The following is a 19201-nucleotide window of genomic DNA, read 5'->3' on the forward strand; positions in this document are numbered from 1 at the left end:
GGTTTAATAAGAAGGAGCAGGGAAAGGTGTCTCATTCAAATTAGAATCTCCAATCTAAGAGACTGGTACAGGCATAATATGTCAAGAAAATGAGCAGAAAACATCGTGTTTTGCCCTCAAGATTTGCCTGGAGAAGAGGAGCCCACTCCAGCAGCTGGGTGGTCAGGTGACTGGGTTTCTGACCTCACAGGAGCAGCCTGCACAACCTCTCCAGGCTGGGGCTGGAGGCTGTGGGTGGGGGAGGCAGGGTGACCCAGAGATCTGCTACAGTTTGCTGTTGTTTCCCCAACAGGAACCTTAGAGTTGGAGGGAGGGATGGTTGGTTTTGTCAGTCCATTGTGCTTGGGTGAGAAAAATATTATGATATATTTCTAAGTAATCTTAAATTAGAAATTAAAATTATTGTCACAAAACTACATGTGATTTTTATTCTCTGACAGAATTTAGAACTAATTTGGCTAGGTGCTGTGGCTGACACTTGTAATCTCAGCACTTTGGGAGGCTGAGGCGGGCAGATTACTTGAGCTCAGGAGTTCAAGACCAGCCTGGCCAACATGGTGAAACCCTGTCTCTACTAAAAATACAAAAAATAGCCAGGTGTGGTGGTGGGCACCTGTAACCCCAGCTACTCAGGAGGCTGAGGCGTGAGAAGAGAATCACTTGAACCTGGGAGGTGGAGGTTGCAGTCAGCTGAGATTGCACCACTGCACTCCAGCCTGGGTGACAGAGGGAAACTCAGTCTTAAAAAAAAAAAAAAAAGAACTAATTTATTAGTATCTGTGGAGAGCACATATAAGCATTTATCCACAATTTTTTTTCTTGTTTCACTTATATCCTCCCATCTCTGCTTTAGTCCCCTCTTCCTCCCACTGAATTAGTTAAAAGATGATCCAGAGTTTTATACCGTTTCATTCATAAATGTCTAACTATGTGTCTCTTAAGTGAAAGGGACTGTTTAAAAAAATAAACATTTTATCATTATCAAGCTAGAAATATGAAAAACAGTTCCTAAATATCATCTAATATCTGGTCAATGCTTAAATTTTCCTAACGCTTTTGAGGTGATTAAAAAAGGAAATAAACAAGGGTACACCTTATATTTGGTATGTAAGTATGCATGCATCTATCTGTCTCAACCAACAGTTCTCCCTCCTTTTTCATCCTTGCTATTTCTATGTTGAAGAAACTGAATCATTTGCCCGCAGAATTTTCCACACTGTGGATTAGCCTGACTGTACTCAGTGGTGCTGTTCCTCTCTCTTGTTCTGGGTGAGTTAATAATTAGATCTAGAGGCTTGATCTGTTTTGGAAGTTTTGCAAAACTACTTCCTACTTATTGCTGTGTTCTTCCTGCTGCAGCTCACAGGGGAGCTGGGAGGCCCGGGTCTCTTTTTTTGGAACGTGTAGATTCATCAGTGGGATCAGGTGATGTCAGCCGCCTCCATCCTGCAAGAAATTCTCATCAGCCATCCCTTAAGGATTTGGCAGCTAATTATGGTCATTGACAGATTCATTATTTTATTAGGGTTACAAAATGCTGATATCCTCACACAATAATTATTTCTGCATTTGTTAGCTGGAATAACTCTATGAATAAGAACTTTTGGTCATCAACTGATTAGTTTCCCTTGGAAATAGTTTGTACATGAAAGACCAGATAAATGCTCTATTCTTTCCATTTATTTATCAGTTTTCAGAATAATAATTTGGTGTTCTAGCGATCTCCAGTGTGACCAATCCTATCATTATGTACTCATGGATCTTAACTTCTTTGATATAGTTTGACTGGCTGCAATCATTGTTCTTTTTGATGTTTAAATAGTCCCATCCTTGGCCAGTGAGAATTCTTTTGGACTGGCTTCTCTGTCATTTTGACATTTCCCTGATAGTCTTGGTTAGTTATCTTGCATCTCATATAATTTCCAATGAGACCTGGAATCAGACTTTTTCCCCCAGTGGATTCCATGGACAAATATTTATAAACTGAAGTCTGGATGCTACTTGATTTTCATTGTTTCTAGGTATTTTTTGTTTTGAAATAGAGGAAATATATATTTTTATTGGGCTAGAAAATATATATTTCTTTTTATTTTAAAATTAAAATACATGATGAGCTTTTACTTGTATTTCTGTTTTCTTTTTCTTTCTTTCTTTTTTTTGAGGCAGTGTTTTACTTCCATCACGCAGGCTGGAGTGCAGTGGCACTGTCTGGGCTCGTTGAACGTCTGCTTCCACCTTCCTGCTCAAGTGATCCTCCTGCCTTAGCACCCCTCCCCTTCAATAGCTGGGGACTATAGACACGTGCCACCATGCCTGGCTAATTTTTGTGTGTGTGTGTGTGTTTTTTTTGTAGAGATGGGGTTTCACCATGTTGCCCAGGCTGGTCTTGAACTCCTGAGTTCATGCAGTCCGCCCACCTCAGCCTCCTGAAGTACTGGGATTACAAGCGTTAGCTACTGCACCCAGCCTTTTACTTGTATTTCTAAGTCACATTTAAGATTATGGGGATTTTAACTTCTTTGATTTAATGCTAATTTTCTTTACTTTTACACTAAAAGTTCTTGATGCCTAATAACATTGTGTGGTATGCGTGTGTGTGTGTGTGTGTGTGTGTGTGTAGTTTCAAAATAACAATGTCAACAACACCACTTTTTATTAATAAAAAGTAAGGCTACAGAATACTATTTAAAATTTCTCTATATTCTTTTTGTCCTTAAGATACATTCCTGTAGGGGTGAACCATTCCATATCTGTTTCTTAAAATTATTCATGTTGTCCCCCATGATGGACACTGGGCCCCCCGCGATGGACACTGAGGTTATTTCTGTCTTTTTCTATTATAGATAGTGTTGTAATAGGCAGCTCTGGGTCTGTTTTGTTTGCATTTGTTGGTAACAAGTTGAATGAGTTTAGAAGTCATCTTAGTTATAATATTCCAGGGGTTAGGTAAGTAGAATTATTCACTTAACATACAGGTATTTATTGATGTTTATTATGTGACAAAATTTGTGCTAGTTTTGGGGAAAGAGGGCTGGACAGAGTGATGAACAATATAAGCATGGCCCTGCCCTTATGGGGCTTACAATGTAGGAGGGAAAATATGTGAGTAATAGTAGAAATGCATGATGAATGATGTGGGGGGAATGAAAGGAGTGATCTAAGGGGGCCGAGATGGTGGAAAGCAGCCAGGGAAAGCCTCCAGAAGGAATGGCCATTAGGTGGTGATTTGAAGGAAAAGGAAGAAAAGACCAGGCAGAGATGCAAAGCAATGCCACGGGGCCAAGCCAGAACAATGGGAAAACTTCACAGGCAGGAGAAGGCTTACGTTTCAAGCAGGAAAATGGCAGTGGATCTACATCATGGGCAAGGAGAAAGGTGGCAAGGGATATGGGGTGAGGATGTGCAGGGCAGGTGGCCAGGATCTGGGGGAACTGGGAATCCATCCTAAGGTACAGGAAGACACTGGAGAGTTTGCACGAGTGGTGTGATCCAGTTCATTCCATAAAATGCCATTCTGACTTCTGTGTCTAGAAGGACTGGGGAGGGATGGGAGCAGAGGCACAAAGAGCAGGAGGGGATGATTGAGGGAGTCCAGAAAACTGATGATGGCAGCTTGGCTTAAGGTAGTAGGGTTGGGTTAGAGAAGAGGGAATGGGTTGAGCTGTTTTGGAGGAAGAGTAGATCAGAATTATTGGATGGAAGTATTGGACTGAATGAGAGGGAAAGAGGTATAACTCCTTGGTCTTGAGCATAGGAACTGGCTTATTGAGCTGGATAACTTTGAAAGAGAACTGGGTTGGGGTGGGAGAGACTGTATATTTGGGACATTTTAATTTGAGATATATGAGAAATCCAAATGCAGACCCAGTGAAAGTCCTGGGTACATCTGTTGGGACCTCTGAAGGTGTCATCTGGAGGTTGCATGCACGCAGGATGGGAGGAGATTGCCCAGGGGAAGGGCAGTGAGTGTGAAAAGAGACTCCAGAACTTGATCCAAGAAATTCTAACATTTAGGGCTCAAAGAAAGTGAAGCGCTGATTGAAAAGATTGGATTATTTTTAGTAGTAGTGGGAGTGAAAATTATTTCTTCTCAATAATTTACATTTACAGCATTACAGAACAGCGGAGATTCTGGAGATATGTAGTCTGGCTCTCCATTTACTTGAAAAAGAAAAGAGTTGGAGAATTGTGAAGTTATTGTCTATTGCCTGCCAGCAAGCGCACCTGCCCTGTACAGATGGTTTGACTCCAGGAAGAACACTGACCTCAGTTGGCTTGAAAATGCAGAAAAAAAAAGTTAAAACCACAAAGTGGCTCCCCTGGAGTGTTATCATACCCTTCTACTGGGGTACAGCTCTGGGCATCCTTGCAGGGGCTCATTGGCCTGGGATTGGCAGCTGGGCATGGCTGTCATTCATGCCGTTTGCCACATTTTCTTCTTTTCCCTCTTTCTGGGTGCATGGCAGGACTGCTCTAGTCAGTCTCCTCATGGTTGGGTACAGCCATGCTGCTGTTTCTGGAGAATAAGTTATGGGTTGAAATAACGCTTCACTTCCAGGCCAGAGCTTTCATTGCCAGAGTGGGATTCTCTACAGTGCTTTGCCTTCTGGCCACAGTTACTGAAATCTTTGAGATATTGACAGCCCCGTCAGACTGGATTCTGTGAGGAGCAGAGTCCCTCTGACAGCCTGAAATGAACATGCATCATGAACAAGATAGAAATCCTTGTTTTCTTAAGCCACTGACTTTAGAGGTTGTTTGTTATGACAGCATAACTTAGTCTATGCTGACCGATACCCTGGATGTTCTACTGTCTGCTCTTCAGGGGCTAAATGGACAGTCTGTGTATTTAGTTCTTCAAGAACAAGTAGATACTCTTATTTTTCGTGATTCAACACTTTGTATAGTTTGCCAAATTAGGTTTTGATGTTGGAGGCACTGAAATCCAAAGTCTTAACCAGAGGAGCTGAGGTTGCTTTTTCCAGACTTTTATTCTGAAATGAATTTCCTGCACCAAGGCTACATCATGGTGAGCATTTCTGCCAGTAACATGGAGACCAGGAGGCAGGCCTTCCTGAAGGAGGTGGTCTGAGGGAGACAGTTCGAGGAGTAAACGAGCAAGCCAGCAAACAACCACAAGCATTTGCCATCAGAAATGGAAGGGGAGAGAGGAGGTGATGAGGCCCCAAGGGGACACGGCCCAAATGATGGTGAAATTTCCATGAGGTCCAGGTAACTGTTTCTTGTTTCTTCATGCCTTTTCCCCCAAAAGGAACTAGGAAAACAATAATTTCCTCCTCATCCAGTAAGAGAAAGAACAGATCTAACAAAAGTGAAAGGAAGCAACTCATCTCAAATTGGAGACAAGTAAGAAGAGGACTGCAGGGGTTTTCTCGTGCAGAGGGGCACCCGGAACTTTGCCACCAGGACTGTGAGGAATCAGGAGTTCAGGCAGCCCACCCATGTCTGGCCTCTGTGATTTCTAAGAGAAAACCCAGAAGTAAATTGTGCAATTTGCCAAAATAGGTTTTAATAGATTTTAATACTGGAGAGGAATGCCTATACCCAAAATCTTAACCAGGGGAGCTGAGGTGGCTTAAAGAATGCCCTTCTCCTACAGAGCCCCTCTCCAATCCCTTCTTAGCCCTATCATGAGCTTTAAGTATGTCTGCCAATCACTTACTGCCAGCCTGAAAATCCTTTGCTGTTTCTACAGGGGACTCAGCAGCTAAGTACACTTAATGGATTCAGTTTTGGAGTGGCCAGATTTTGCTGTGTGGCCAGATATCTGCAAAGAAATGCATCCCCCAAGAGAGTGACAGATATTCCATCTTATTATATATGAGTTTGTGAGTATAAAGCCTTAATGAGGGTAATTCTTTACTGCTTGGACTCTGGGAGGCAGCTTAGCTTTTTCACACAGGCTGTTGAAATCTTTCTTAAATGTTGAGATATCACACATCTTTCCTGACATGGTGAGGAAAGTCTTCTTTATATCAACAGGTAGGGCCCCCAGGGAGGGAGAGCTGAGCTAGGGCACCCCAAAACTCTGCTGCTCTGCTAGAGACATAACCATGGACAGTCAATGGGCAAAGTTCACTGTCATCACCTGACCTCTTCCTGTAGTTTCCAGGACACATTTCCTGCTTCCTTTCTCTTAGCCACTGGTGGGGCTCACCTTATAAATGGCCAGTAACAGAAAATGCATATAGCATTTGGGGTCAGACAGGAATGGGTCTCAGTTCTCCACTCAATTTTCCCTGTCCTGCATATCTGGCAGACTGTGAGGCTGACAGAGACACTGGAGGTGGGAACACTGTGTGCAGTGGGAGCCCTTGTGCCTTTGTCATTACTGCTGCTGGTGGTGGCTGTGATTTAGGTAGGAGAGCTATAAAGCAGAACAGCTAAGAGAATGGAAACCTCACAGTTACATAGTCGCAGTTATACAATAGATGCAGAGGAGAGCTGTGCCATTCCCCGGCCTACTCCCTCTGCCTCCCATGGTCCTACCTTTATTAATCCGTCTGACACACCAACCCCAGCCCATTGCACAGTGAGGTAAAAGGCAGCATGAAGGCTGTGCTGGGTCTCAGATTTCAGAGCCCCTTCAAAATGGGTTGATGAGTGATAATCAGGATTGAATTCTGTGGTTGTCAGTTACAAGCTGTGTGGCCTCTGCTAAGTGACTAAACCCTTCTGAGCTGTTTCCTTCTCTATCATATAAAATGGGGTTGATAATAATAGCACTGATCTTTATAGAGTGGCCATAATAATTAAATGGAATAATGTATAGGGTTCCTAGCCTGCTGCATTGCATATAGCAATATATGCTTATTGTTTTTATTTTATTTTGAAAAAGAGAAAGTAAGAGGAGAAAAGATGGGTGTCTTAGTCCACTCTGGCAGCTATGACAAAATACCACAGACAGTGTGGCTTATAAACAGTAGACATTTATTTCTCACAGTTCTGGAGGCTGAGAAGTCAGATGTGATGCTTGGTGAGGACCCATTCCCTGGGGCATAGGTGGTGCCTTCTGGCTATGCCCTCACATGGAGCAAGAGGCCGGCAGCTCTCGAGGCTCCCACACTCAGGACCTAGTCACCTCCCAAAGGCCCCACCTCCTAACACCATCACATTAGCTTCCAGCATGTAAATTTTAATTTTTGGAGAACAGGAACATTCGGACACTAGCAGTGGGAGTGGCACATGATGTGATGGTTAGATTTTGTTTCCCATGAACCTTAGAAAGGTCTACAGACTGCATCTGACTCTCTAATCACAGAAACTCATGGTCCAAAGGGGACATCACTGCCTTTAGGATCTGTGACCCAGCTCCACCTACGTAGTGACCGCTTTGAAGAGGAACTTATGCTAAGACAGCCCCTCAGACAGTCCTCAGAGGGAGGATGCTTTTGACCTCCTCAAGGGGAGGAAGTGGGCAGCGGCCCAGGACAATTCTCCCTCTGTGTCTGCTGGCAGATGCGAGGCTTGCATACACTTTTTTCCTTCTTTAAATATGAGCGAACATTAAAAAGAAGTTCCCGTGAAACAGCTCTGCAGCTCAGAGAAAATAACATGTTATCTGGAGGATGGAGGATTTAGAGAAAGAGCAGATCTCCAAGGCCTTTTTCTACAGGAAACAGAAGACTGTTTTACAAAACATCTGCCTTGTGTCGTCAAAAAGTCAAGAAGACTGGAATTCTGTGAAATGGGAGCGAAATGCCACAGAGAAAACATATGAGTTCTAGGGAGGGTGGAGCCACACGCTAACCCCTGTGACCACAGAGAAAACATGTGAGTTCTAGGGAGGGTGGAGCCACACGCTAACCCCTGTGACCACAGAGAAAACATGTGAGTTCTAGGGAGGGTGGAGCCACATGCTAACCCCTGTGACCACAGAGAAAACATATGAGTTCTAGGGAGGGTGGAGCCACATGCTAACCCCTGTGACAGAGTTCAGGCTTTTCCTGCAGTGCTCACTGTTGCCTTGGTGGGACAGCCGTCTATAGGAACCACACACAGGGGCAGGGCTCCTACAAGGGCAGCCTGGTCAGCGAGCTGTGACAGGCACTGCCCTGGAAACACAGGACATAACCCACTCAGCACCAAGCTGGGACCTCCTGTCACCTCTACCTTCAGTTCTAAATTTATCCCCACCTCCCCCATGCACTCCTGGAAACTCACCTGGAAAATGGAGTGCCTAGGAATCTCAACTTCTCCATTCTTTGATCTTACTTGAGAAAGTCTAACTGGAAGTCAGCAGCCTCTGATAGACCCCACTCAATGCTGCATGGACCTCTCTTTGTAAGGATAAGCAGGCCAAAAAAATTTATAAGTAAATAAAAAATCAAAAAAATCACCCCACACCCGACCCACGTTCCTCCAGGAAGCAGGCTGACTCCAAGAGAAAGGGGAATTCATTTGAAACTCTGGAGTTGGATTCTCAAAATGTAAGATGTAAGTTTAGGAAAGAGAACGATCTTTGGACAAGTGGTCCCTGGACTTAAAATGAAAAACTTTGCCAAAAATAAAAATGGCAGAGAAGGCACAATGAGCAGATTGGGTGATGCAGAAACTTGCCTGAGTGGAAGATTGGCAGGTCGTTGCCATGTGGCTGTTAAAGCACAGCATCAAAGTCCTCCCACAGGGAAAGGAGAATTATAGAGGCATGCAGAGGATGTACACGAAGACGAGGCGCCAAGGTTAAATCCAGAGAAGTGCAGATACTCCCAGAGGAGATCACAGAAGGGGGCACACAGCAGGCTGCGGCAATGCACAAAGCTACAGAACCACAGACGTGGGTCCCACACAATGTTCAAGTGTTTCTCAAAACTAGAACAAATGGCAAAAGGGTAAGCAAGCACACCTTGGAAACCCCAAAATGCTAGAAAACAAAAAACAAAAACAACAACAAAAACCAACTCCTGGTATCACAGAGCAAATCAGCACTGTAATTACAGACTATTTAGGGAATAATAACCAACGTACGTGTATGTGTATGAGTATGTGGCTGAAACTAAGGAACATAATTATTTTATTGATACTCTTCCAGAAACTGTTGCAGAAAGGAATACAATTTCCTAATCTTCTTGACAGAGATGGCCTAAACCTGATAAAAACATAATAAAAATAACATTTAAAACATAAAACTATAGTACAATCTCCAGGATGAACACATGCAGTGTTGTAAAGATGTCAGTTCTTTCCATTGATGTGCAAACTCAGTTTAATGCTAGTCAATAACCTAACTTAATTTCTTTTCAGAATTTAGCCAAGGGATTCTAAAATTTATCTGGAAGTGAAACATGCAAGGAAAGCCAAGAAAATTCTGGAAAAGATAGAAATTGTCTGGTAATTGCTGTAGCTATTAAAGAGTATCACAATGTTTCAATGGTCAGAATAGCCTTGAGCTAACCGCATGGGAGACCGATCAATGGGGAGAGGTGGAGCAGAAACATGTGTCCAGAAACAGATGTACATATGCAGGAAGATTCCTAAAATTAATAAAAATGGTGTTTAAGTCAGCATTGCAAGGGTTTATTACTCAGTATGATACACCAGCCCAGCTCGTTACTTATTTGGCAAAATACTGACAACAAAAATTGCAACAGCAATAAGTATAAATCTTTATCAGATTAATTACATGTAAAATAAAAGAGCCATAAAAACATTAGAAGGACTTGCAGGAGAATAACTTTGTAAGTTTAGGCTAGGGGCAGGGGACCTCTAAAACCAAGATTTTAGAGTCAGAAACCTTAAGGGAAATTTTGATAGATTTGACTCAAATTAATGAAAAAAACTCTTCAGAATGGAAAATATAATAATAAAAATTTCAAATAAAGCTGAATTGGGAAAATAAGACAGAAGACAAATATTAACAACATGTACAGAGCGTTGCAAACCAATATGCAACCTACCGACACCCTAAGTTGGTGAGTGCTATGATCCATACCCATATTCCTCCTTCAGGACTGAAATCCTGTTCCCTGGCTGCCAGGAGGGTGGCAGCTGAAGGCTCACAGTGAGTCCTTTCACAGGAATTGCCTTCTGCTGAAGAAAGCTGCCTCTCATAGGATTGAAAGCCACTCCAAGGGGTAGCCTACCTCCAGTGTGACCCGCCTCTGCAAGGGGGCTCCTGCTGTGGGCTGAGGGCCTTCAGCAAGAGCACAGCTTTGTGCCTTCGCCTGTGCGCTGCCTCTGCCCTGCTGCCCTCCCTTCCTCCAGGCATAGCTCTGAGAGCCCCAGACATCCTGCATGCACATCTCTGTTTTGGAATCTCTTTCCTGGACAACCTGACCTAAGAAACCAACTAGATAAAAATGGGCAAGTGAAACAAGCACAGATCACACACACACAAAAGTGGGGGAAAAAACCTAAACAAGATGGCCAATTAGCATTGAACTTGTGGCACAATGTCCTGGTGGAGCGAAGCAGCAGGAGACGCAGGGCTGTGTGAAGGTAATGAACACAGCATTTCTGAGTGGAAATTGAGCAGTATGTGTGAAAATCTAGAAGGTAGTTATGTTTTTCTTGGGAACTCTCTTATGAATTTATCCTAAGGAGATAGCTATAAAAACAGATGTATTAGCCAGGATTCTCCAGGTAAACAGAACAGAAGTGTGTGTGTGTGTGTGTGTGTGTGTGTGTGTAAAGAGTTTTTTATTTTGAGATAGGGTTTCACTCTGTTGCCCACGCCGGAGTGCAGTGGTGTGATTATAGCTCACTGCAGCGTTGAACTCCTGAGCTCAAGTGATCCTCCTCCCTTAGCGTCCCAAGTGTGTGGGAGTATAGGCATGCACCAGAATGCCCAGCTAATTAAACTTGTTTTTCAGTAGAGATGAGATTTTGCTATATTGCCAAGGCTGGTCTTGAACTCCTGGCCTCAGGTGTTCTTCCCTCTTTGGCTGCCCAAAGTGCTGAGATTACAGGTGTGAGCAGCTGTGCACAGGTTTCTATAAAGAGATTTGTTATAAGGAATGGGTTTACATCATATAGAGGCTGAGAAGTCTTTAGATATGCAGTTGGCAAGTTGGAGAGCCAGCAGGAGAGCACACGGTGTAGTTCCAGAGTCTGAGTCTGAAGTCAGGAAAAGACAGATGTCCCAGCTCAAGGCAGTCAGGAAAGAGGTGTTTCTTATTTAGCCTTTGTGTTCTATTCAGTATCTCAATGGATTGGATGAGGCCCAGCCATGATGGAGAGGGCAATATGCTTTACTCACTTTACCAACTTGGATGTAAACTCATGAAGAAGCACCCGCAAAGGCACACCCAGAATACTATTTGACCAAATGTCTGGGTAACCTGTGGCTCAGTCAAGGTGTTACATGAATTAACCATCCCAGCAGGTATGCACATAAACATTGGTTGGAGCACAGTGGTTTGTGTTCATTCATAGCACCCCGAGTACCTAAACAAATCCACAGCCAAGCAAAGGAGTGCACCTAGGCTGTAGCAAAGCAAGCAGGAAGGCATGGCCCAGGAAATGTGAGCTCCCCCGCTACCTGCAGCACAGGGACACAGCATCCCCCTCAGCAACAGCCCAGAATACACAGGGCAGCGAGGACCCTGGCCTATACAGGGAGGGCGAACCTCCCATTCCTGGTGCTTTAAGTGCACCCAAACCCTGGCTGGAACTTAAAGGCAAGCCACAAAAATGGCCTACTTCCAGCTCTTTACTCCTCGTGCTTGTCTCAGCCCACCTGCTCTCACCCTACCCTTCGGGTTCCTAACCCTGCTATCTGCACTCAGGTCTTACATTACCCTTTTCCTCCTGGCTGCCCACAGTGATGTGTGCTTAGATTCATCTTGCTTCATGAAATTCCTATTTTCTTTGGGCACTGAACTCTGCATCATGGTATTTCTGTGTTCTTTGTAAAGTAACTTCCTTAGTCCAACCCAAGTCACAAGGACCTCACTCCCACCCTTGACTGTGCAGAGTGGGGGGATTTGGCCTAACCCAGCATGCTGGCCTCTTCTGCAGATGTGCCAGGCATCCTGCCAAGGAGTCAGCGCGCCTGCTTCCAGGGAGGGACTGCTCATCGTGTTGAGCTTCCTTGCCAGCTCAGCTCTGAGATGGCCTAGGAGTTTCTATCCCCACGTACCACCTGGAACACTCATGGTCCTCGACGGCCACAGGTTTCCAGCGTCAGCCAATAAGACCTCCAGATAGGTGGCAGGGACGGAAATGCTTCAGAATTTTTCCATGGACAGAGAAGATCAGCGATTTTTTAAAAAAATAAAAAGTGTCAAAGTGAAGTTGGCATCAGGTAGTTGAGATGCTAGTGGGACCCTGAGGGGGTAATGAGCACATGCAACCACACTGTGCCGTATTTTTAGGCAACTGCTCACCCGTTGGAGAAAACACGGTGGATAAAACTGTTTCCTTGTGGTGTCCACTGGGCTTTCTGCATTTTTCAGAGGTTGTCAGTATTTTCATGGGGGTCCCATTTCTTTTTAAGAACCAGATCACCAACACTCCGTTAATTAGCTTTCCACTCCCACAGTCTGCTCGCTCTTTTGCCTTTCCCTCCCCTTCTCATTTAAATTAATTAATTAAAAAGCTTTACAAAAGCAATACATGCTAATGTGAAAAATTAAAGCAGTATAGAAAACTACAACACATAAAGGAAAAGCTCCTTTGCCCCCAGCCCCTACACTCCTCAGAGATGGCAGCAATAAACACTGGCTTCTTTCTAAAACTTTCCCTGCATAGACGATCAGAGAAACATAGGCTGATAGACTGATTTATGAAAAGATGGCCGAATAATGATGTTTAATGCTCTGTTACTTGCTTTTTCATACTTAATTCATGCTAGACGTGATTTCACAGCAGTTGTCAAGCAGGTCTGTCACCCTTTTCAACATTTGCATTTTGTCAATTATAAATAAAAAATTAATTAATTAAGAAGCACTTGCATTTGGTTCTACTGTAGAAGTGTACCATCATTTATTTAACCTGTTCCATAGATTGACTCGTAGATTACCTCAGAGGTTTTAATATTAAATGTTCTAGTAAACATCCTTAGGCATGTGTTTTTGAAGAACTGGGCTACTGTATCAACAGGAGATTGTTTTATAGGTCTTTATAAAATTAAACTGTTTTCACTGGTATAGAATTTAATAATTGTCAAATCGAATGTTGCTCTTTTAAAGTTTCTTCTCATTTTCAAATGACACTTTTTTTTTTTTGGTCTTGGTCTTCTATAAACCTGTCCTTAAGCTGTGACAAAATTAATTAAAAAAATCGATGTTGATCCATGGGATCCACAAATTCCTTTTTATAGATGATTTAACACAATTCTGTATAGTGGGCGAGGCTCCAGGAGGGTGCACAGCAGTGCGCCCCCTGCGTCTGTGAGCGGGCATTCTGCAGAATCCCCACAGCCTGACCTGCTGCCCTTTGCTGGTTTCACTTGAAGCTATTATTCCAATTGACTCACTCTTAGCTGACATCTGGATGCGTTTTATAACAGACTGTTTTCATAATTCCACAAAAAGGTTCTCAAGATTAATACTTGTTTATTTTCATTTTCCATTGGACCTTAAATTAGCTAGCAGCTAATGCTGGCATAACCCCTTACTGGAAGCCATTTTACCTAAGTGGAGGGGATGGCAAATCTATCCAACCTTGGGTTTTCTGTTGCTTTAAAACCTCTTGCCAACCGAATATTCCAGAGTGGCTATCAAATCAACCAAAAGCAAAATATTTGGAGTATTTGCCAGTTAGCTGGGGTGTAAGCAGCCAGATGTGTGGATAGGTCATATGGTTACCTTCCCCATGTAAGTAGGGGTCAGGGGTACCCATAGACATGTGTGCGTGTACAACATATGTTCATGTACAGCCAAGACTACAGGCGCCAAGACATTTTATTGGGATACTATGTATTTTCTTCTCTCTGTTGTAGGTATTTTTTTCCTCTCCCACCTGAAGATGTTTTCTTTGCTTTTTGAGATTGTACTTTCAAAGACATTCAAGACACCCAAATTTTAAAATTCAGGGTGCTAATCCAGGGTTTTGTTTTTGAAGACCTGGGATCATTGAAGGGATTAAGTTAGAACTTCCCAGAGGAAAGAGGCAAGTGACTGCCTTTGAATTTAAGGATTGTGTGTGTGTGTGTGTGTGTGTGTGTGTGTGTGTGGTGGGGGGACAGTTGTTTGCTCTTTAACATTTGCTTTTTTAAGATTTCTTCTTATTATCAAGTGTCACTCTTTTTTTTTTCTATAAACTTGCCACTAAGCTGTGATAAAATTGATCATTAAAAAAAATCTCTGTTGATCTGCTGTGATCCATAAATTATTTTCTTATAGATTATCATGGGCACAGCTCAAGGCTAGTGGTACAAGATCACCCCTTCCCAGCAAATTAAAAAGCCTGTTGTTTTTGCAAAAACAGTAGAAGCTTTTAGCAATGTTGTCAAGAGCCTTTCTTAACTCTTTGGTGACTGGTCTGGGTCAGTCATGGGTGGAAGGTGTGATGTGATCAGACAGGCCCTGACATTTCTTGTTAACTCATGAAATCCTGCATCTTTTCCAAATGTGCAATTTTGCTTTTGTAATTAATTTGCATTATCTTCACACTGTGTTGGAAGATCAGATAATTATGCCCTGCCCCAGGGGAGAGTATTGCAAAAGTATATAGGACATGAACGTGGGTAGGGCAAGAGGTAGGCCCAAAGGCACAGTGTGTGTTCCACTCCTTATACGGTGATGAATTTGTGAAGGGGTTACAATCTTGTTGATTTCCAAATGACCAAGAGTTTTAAAAACGTAAATACGCAGCATGAGAGCCTACATTTGTACAAGTGTGTGGTAGAGTGTGTGTGTGTGAACATGCTTGCATGTGTGTTCTCACAAATGGGAAGGAAGTATAAGAGACGAAAGGCAATGGTTCGTTTCCTTTCGGAATTTAGGAGGTATGTTCAAGACAAGGAAGTTCTTTTCCTATCTTCATCAGAGTGCTGGAAAATGGAAAAAAAAATACAAACCATAAACTTCAGGCACTCAAGTTTCTGAGTCAAGAGCAGCATTCAAATGTCGTTCCAAACCTCTATGGTCATAAGATTTCTATATTTTAAGTCAGATGGTACAATACTAACTCGAAGTAGGCTGTAAAAGTTAAGGATGTGTAGTGTAATTTCTAGAGCAATCACTCCAAATATAATGCAATGAGGTATTGCTACAACGGCAACAGACACAATGAAGTGGAATTCCAAACACTTCAAATAAACAGCGAAGAAAGCTGAGGACAATTCCTTTAAACTCTCTAGGGGCAGATAGCAGCTCTTAAATGAGTGCTTAAAGAAAAGTCAGCAGAAGAGAAAAGCAAAACAAAGCAAAAAGAAAGCACTCTTCGTTTCCTCTCCTAAACATTTTTTCAAAAGTAGCTTGCAGGATGTAGAGGAAATTCTTTTAGAAGAACACTTGCTCAAGTACGGTACCTGAATATCTTACCTAATTAAGATATTTTTAAGCAACAAATACTCATACTTTTAGGGAAATACAATCAAAACCTCTGCAACTTAGCGATCAAACAGTGAGACTCAAGGAGAATTAATACATGGAGGGAAGCAACTACAGCATCAGGACTACTGAGTTTATTAGAATTGATGTTGTCAAAAATGGAACTGTCATATGAATGAGATTTTAGAAATTATACAGTATGCAAAGAAAGGAAGGAAGGGGATTTGAATACTATGGTAAGTACAAGCGACAGGGAAATGCGCTCTAGTGCACCACTGATGCACTTCGAATGGAGAAAATAGCACTTTGGAACAAAACATTATACTTAGAAAGGATTTTTAAAAGAGTTTTAAGAAAGCTTTCCTGTAATGAAAAAAGGTTTGACTTATTAGATGAGAATGCTTATCATGTCTTAGGAAAAAGAAAGTAGCCATTCACCAAGACGTGTTCCATGGAAGTGACTGTACTTCAAAAATGAATATAAATCCTATCAGCACCAGGAAGAAGAAAATCTTTTATAAGGGGAGAAAGACTGTTCTTGCTCCAGACTAAAGGGAGTGAGAGAGCAATACTGTGGCCCAAGAATTCTATGTATTTGGCTTGTTAGTCATCTGAAAAAACAATGAAATAATTTTCTAACAAACAAGAAAAAAATTACTCCTTTGTAATATACTTGTGACCTTTCTTGCCATGGTAATATGGAGAGCTTTGGATAAGCGTAGTGTATTAGTCAGGGTTCTCTAGAGGGACAGAACTAATGGAATAGATATAAAGCTCAGTTTGTTTAGTTTTTCTGAACCATGCTGTAATAAGCATTTTTGTCCAAAGATCGTTATCCATGGTGCCTCGTTTTATGGGCCCTAGAGGATACCTACATGGAATGATTAATACGGAGTGTCAACTTGATTGGATTGAAGAATACAAAGTATTGATCCTGGCTTTGTCTGTGAGGGTGTTGCCAAAGAAAGGGGGAGTTTATTAAGCATTAACTCACACAGTCACAAGGTCCCAAGACAGATTGTCTGCAGGCTGAGGAGCAAGGAGAGCCAGTCCGAGTTCTAAAACTGAAGAACTTGGAGTCTGATGTTTGAGGGCAGGAAGCATTCAGCATGGGAGAAAGATGCAGGCTGGGAGGCTAGGCTCGTCTCTCTTTTTGTACATTTTTTCTGTCTGCTTACATTCTAGCCACACTGGCAGCTGATTAGATTGTGCTCACCCAGATGAAGGGCGGGTCTGCCTCTCCCAGCCACTGACTCCAGTGTTAATCTCCTTTGGCAACACCCTCACAAACACACCCAGGATCAATACTTTGTATCCTTCAATCCAATCAAGGTGACACTCAGTATTAATCATCACATGTAGATATCCTCTAGGACTCATAACAAGAGGCACCACAAATAAGGATCTTTGGATAAAAATGCTTATTACAGCTTTGTTCAGAGAAACTAAAAAACTGAACACTTTTCCGTAAGGAAACTGTTAAATAGGTCTGTTTATCCATAGGATAAACTATAATGCAGTGGATAAAAAGAGGAGAGAGAGAAAGAGAGAAGTAGAGGGATTTTCATCATCTAATGTTGTTGAGTGGGAAAAGTAAAATGAAGAAAACATACAACATGATCTCATTTGAATAATCAAAACATAATAAAAAATTATATCCGCATGTTTACCTACCATCCATACAATAGTATTATATATTGCATATATGTACATACACATATACAAAGATGAATGGGCATTTGTATATGATTGTGAGAGCAGGGGCAGTATGGAAATCAGCACAATTGGCTGTTAGCATGGATGGCTGGAGGGTGGGAGGTGGGGTTGGAGGGTAATGTGGGTGTAGGGAGGAAGGATGAAACAAAAGGAAGAGAAAAGGAATGATGAGAAAAAAAAGGACTGCAAAGAGAAATAAACAGTATGCTTTATGTATTTATGTAAACTAATTTATAGGCATGCTTATAAGAAGACATAAATAGGATATTAAATATACTTTCATTTAAATGTGTAGAGTGATTCTTCTATTAACTTTTTTTTTTTTTTAATTTTTTATTGGATTATAGGTTTTGGGGTACATGAGCAGAGCATGCAAGACAGTTGCGTAGGTACACACATGGCAGTGTGCTTTCTTTTCTTCTCCCCTTCACCCACATTTGGCTTTTCTCCCCAGGCTATCCCTCCCCACCTCCCCCTCCCACTGGCCCTCCCCTTTTCCCCCCAATAGACCCCAGTGTTTAGTACTCCCCTTTCTGTGTCCATGTGTTCTCATTTTTCATCACCCACCTATGAGTGAGAATATGCGGTGTTTCATTTTCTGTTCTTGTGTCAGTTTGCTGAGGATGATGTTCTCCAGATTCATCCATGTCCCTACAAATGACACAAACTCATCATTTCTGATTGCTGCATAATATTCCATGGTGTATATGTGCCACATTTTTCCAATCCAGTCTATTATCAATGGGCATTTGGGTTGATTCCAGGTCTTTGCTATTGTAAACAGTGCTGCAATGAACATTCGTGTACATGTGTCCTTATAGTAGAACGATTTATAGTCTTTTGGATATATACCCAGTAATGGGATTGCGGGGTCAAATGGAATTTCTATTTCTAAGGCCTTGAGGAATCGCCACACCGTCTTCCACAATGGTTGAACTAATTTACACTCCCACCAACAGTGTAAGAGTGTTCCTTTTTCTCCACATCCTCTCCAGCATCTGTTGTCTCCAGATTTTTTAATGATCGCCATTCTAACCGGCGTGAGATGGTATCTCAATGTGGTTTTGATTTGCATCTCTCTGATGATCAGTGACGATGAGCATTTTTTCATATGATTGTTGGCCTCATACATGTCTTCTTTCGTAAAGTATCTGTTCATATCCTTTGCCCACTTTTGAATGGGCTTGTTTGTTTTTTTCCTGTAAATCTGTTTGAGTTCTTTGTAAATTCTGGATATCAGCCCTTTGTCAGATGGGTAAACTGCAAAAATTTTTTCCCATTCTGTTGGTTGCCAATCCACTCTAGTGACTGTTTCTTTTGCCGTGCAGAAGCTGTGGAGTTTCATTAGGTCCCATTTGTCTATTTTGGCTTTTGTTGCCAATGCTTTTGGTGTTTTGTTCATGAAGTCCTTGCCTACTCCTATGTCCTGGATAGTTTTGCCTAGATTTTCTTCTAGGGTTTTTATGGTGCCAGGTCTTATGTTTAAGTCTTTAATCCATCTGGAGTTAATTTTAGTGTAAGGTGTCAGGAAGGGGTCCAGTTTCTGCTTTCTGCACATGGCTAGCCAGTTTTCCCAACACCATTTGTTAAACATGGAATCCTTTCCCCATTGCTTGTTTTTGTCAGGTTTATCAAAGATTGTATAGTTGTATGTATGTTGTGTTGCCTCCGGTGCCTCTGTTTTGTTCCATTGGTCTATATCTCTGTTTTGGTACCAGTACCATGCTCTTTTGATTACTGTAGCCTTGTAGTATAGTTTGAAATCCGGTAGTGTGATGCCCGCCGCTGTGTTCTTTTCGCTTAGAATTGACTTGGCTATGCGGGCTCTCTTTTGGTTCCATATGAAGTTCATGGTGGTTTTTTCCAGTTCTGTGAAGAAAGTCAATGGTAGCTTGATGGGGATAGCGTTGATTCTGTAAATTACTTTGGGCAGTATAGCCATTTTCACGATATTAATTCTTCCTAACCATGAACATGGAATGTTTCTCCATCTGTTTGTGTCCTCTCTGATTTCGTTGAGCAGTGGT

General features: G+C 42.2%; 1 long non-coding RNA gene across 1 annotated transcript in view; it reads left to right on the forward strand.

Moving 5' to 3' along the window:
* Positions 1–19201, forward strand: part of LOC108594082 (uncharacterized) — a 114613-nt gene that overhangs the window by 12900 nt on the left and 82512 nt on the right. Inside the window, exons 3-4 of the long non-coding RNA XR_013524361.1 lie at positions 4111–5232; positions 5717–5849. This is a non-coding gene — a long non-coding RNA (uncharacterized LOC108594082). The remainder of the gene's footprint in view (positions 1–4110; positions 5233–5716; positions 5850–19201) is intronic.

Source organism: Callithrix jacchus, chromosome 12 (genome assembly GCF_049354715.1).
Source record: "Callithrix jacchus isolate 240 chromosome 12, calJac240_pri, whole genome shotgun sequence".
NCBI lineage: Eukaryota > Metazoa > Chordata > Mammalia > Primates > Cebidae > Callithrix > Callithrix jacchus.